Source organism: Odontomachus brunneus, unplaced genomic scaffold, assembly GCF_010583005.1.
Source record: "Odontomachus brunneus isolate Ranch 3 - 2012 unplaced genomic scaffold, Obru_v1 Obru_scaffold_096, whole genome shotgun sequence".
NCBI lineage: Eukaryota > Metazoa > Arthropoda > Insecta > Hymenoptera > Formicidae > Odontomachus > Odontomachus brunneus.
In genome coordinates this window covers 888,881-892,289 of record NW_022639546.1, presented here as the reverse complement: position 1 = coordinate 892,289, position 3,409 = coordinate 888,881, and positions in this window count along the sequence as shown.

Here is a 3,409-nt window from a genome sequence, read left to right as displayed (position 1 = left end):
ATATATATATATATATATATATATATATATATATATATATTTATTTATATATATAGTGCTGCTCCCAAAGAACGTTCAGCAGAACATCTAAACTGTGCAATGTATCATTAAATCGTTTACAAAGCGCTAAGTTCTGCTGAACGCAGCTATTCTATCTTTGTTGCTCATTGGATGTTAAACAAAGATAGAATAATGCTCGCGGGAGCGTGTAACGGATCGCGGCCTTCGTACAGTCCGGTCTAGTTAGTTTCGGGCGAGACGTCGTTCAATGCGCGTCAGGATTGTACTGATCCCTGTAGCAGATGAGATTTTTCTCTCGCGTTGATTTAAATTTCACACTCGTAGCAGAGCGACTGTGTACGTGTGTGTGTGTGTGTTTTTCTTTTAATTTGTCATGATATTATACACGCGCATTCTGAGCACACTCTCAACTTGAATTATCCAAAAGTTCCACGCAAATTATAGTATCGTGGTATTATTACGTGTACGAGTGGTTGTTAACGCGCGCGGTAAATGCATTTTATTAATCGTTACTCGGCAACGGACATTAATCAATACGCAACATGTATCGTGGAAATGCGAGTCAGTTTGTAATACGTCGTTAAACTGATCGGACTATTATATATTTATAAATTCAGAAATATGTTTTTATGGTGTTAAAAGTCCTGTTACATTTAATGTAAAAATTAAAGCATAACAAGTCATATACCGTATTTATTAAATAATTATATGTCAGTAAAAAGGGTAAAATTTTCATGTTTATATATTAAGAGACGCATATTCCATTGTAACAAATAATTTCACATTAAAATATAATTCGGAATCGTTGATCCAAAGACCACGTAATTATGAACATCTATTTGCAATTATCCGATTCAAAATTTTAATTCTACATTAACACTACCTTCCATCAAACTTGAAAAACCTATAAAAAATTTCGAATTATTTCAATATTTAGCTATTTCAACATATGCATTTAATATTTATTCTTGATTTCAAAGCACAATATATTGATTACGTCTCTCACTTAACTACAGATAGAATATATGTAATCAGTATAATAAATATATTAATAATTTTAATAAATATTATAATGGATATAATTTGATTTTAATAGAAGCAGGCAAAGTGAGAGAGAGAGAGAGAAACAGAGTGACAGAGAGAATGATAAATTCACTCTTTTGACATAAATATATTTCTAAATAATATATTTTAATATATATATTTTTTTTTAATATATATATATATATAATATTTTGATGAACATATTATTTACGCATCTCTGTACTCTCTGCGTAAATTAGAATTTATTTAGCATCAGATCCGTCATAAGAAACGTTTTCATTAGTTAAACAGACGTGAAAGAGAATAGCAAAAGTCAATCTTGATAAAAAAAAAGTAAGAAAAGAAAGGAAATCTTTGAAATAAATCAGAGCTTAACATATGAGAGTCCACACTTGTATATAGATTTTAACACAATATCTGCATTGTTCGAAAAAAGATACAGATTTTACCGATACAGCATCCACCGGATGGAACCATCAAAGAAAAAAATTAAAGCTGATAAGGGAAACATGTATTAATTAACACGATGACGAGGAGAGAACTCGATCAAATATTTTAAGAACCATTAAAACACTTTAATCATATCCGACGGGAATTATAACTCACATCAATACACGTATATTCCGCGTCGCTTGACGACGCCAAATTTAATGTAACGAGAAACTAGGCATTGTCCTAATGGCTCTGATTGTTCTAAAAGTCGATAATGTTTTAAAAAAACATGTTGGTTGTTTTGTTGATTGATTGCAAGCTCTGTTACCGAAGGTGTGCGTCATTGATTGGAAAGTGACGACTGTTGACGATATTGACAAAACATCAATTTTCGCCGTTTACTTTGACGCAGAATAAATATCTAAAGAGCATCTTACAAGTAAACCTACCTAAAAGTTACACTCCGATTTCTTTTTAATTTGGCACAAATGTAGAAGTACAAAAAATACTTAGATCATATTTTTTTCATTTTGGCCTACTTTAAGTTTCACAGGCAGTTTATAACATTTTAATGTTCTCATTCCTTTCATCAACAAGTGCAATAAAAATGAATAAGACATAAAATTGAATACAAAATATAGGTGTTTTTGGTTTGCTAATTAAGAATATAAAGTTAAATGTGTAAAATTATTTGTATAAATAATAAAATATTTAAACAAAACATGTAAAAAGTTGAAAAAAATTATTTATACAAATAATTTTTTGGTTTGGCCGAGATTCGAACCATTTTTTACTAATATAGCATAGATTTGAAATATTTCAGTTGGAATCTCGGCTAAAGAAATTTAGAATGATTCGTGTCTCAGCTATGCTAATTTTGTTAGAATTATTTAACTATATCTTGTATTCAATTTTATTTCTTTACTTTTGTTTTACTTTTTGTTGATAATAGGAGTGAGAACATTAAAAAGTTATAAACTGTCTGTGAAACTCAAAGTGAGCCAAAATGAAAAAATATGATCTAAATATTTCTTGTACTTCTACATTTGTGCGTAATTAGAAAGAAATCGAAATGTACCTTTTAGGTAGGTTTACTTGTTAAAGATGTTTGACTGTTTTCAACGTCTTCAGAGTGTCTCTGAGATGTGTTTTAGACACTTATACTGTTTTGTTGAGTTATATGTGTCGTGTATATTTTCCCGTAACCAAGTCATGACGTTTCGCGAAGGACGAGGGATGAACGTGTGTTGCAAAGCGAAGTACGTGTATGGTCGCTACGTTAGTTATCATTCGCGCCGACTCTTAAAACATTTAATCAAGCTCTCGTCGGCATCGCGTTAATTAAAACACGCGTTTCTCCCCAACTGCGCGAGTGCCAGTGTCACAAATGTGTATCCGGAACGACGGTGCAGCCAAGAGTATGATGCTATATACCGAGAAACCACGACGAAGGGTGCAAGTACAACACGGCCGGCGCGACCATCATATATTTCCATGTGCGAAAAATTGCTTATTACGCGAAATCTTTCTGATTTTAATCGACGTTTAATCGGCGGACTTACAGGAATTAAAGAAATATCCCAGTCGAAATTTAAAATTTAGCAAGAGTCTCACGAGACGCGAGTCTCATATTAAATCTGCTTTTCATCTTCAGTTCTTAATTTAACTTTAATATCATAACAATTCCATATTTAAATATCTATTGTTGCACAGCATTATTGGATATACAATTTCATGTTTGATGAAATTTGCAGAGTTAATGTTAAACCAAACGACTCGAATAGTGTGAAATCATCTCTCTCTCCCCCCCTCTCTGTCTCTCTCTCGCTTATCCAAAATATTAAAATATCTATTTTCTCACAATATTATTGGATGTATAATTTTAAATTCGATAAAATTTGCAATGTGAAAG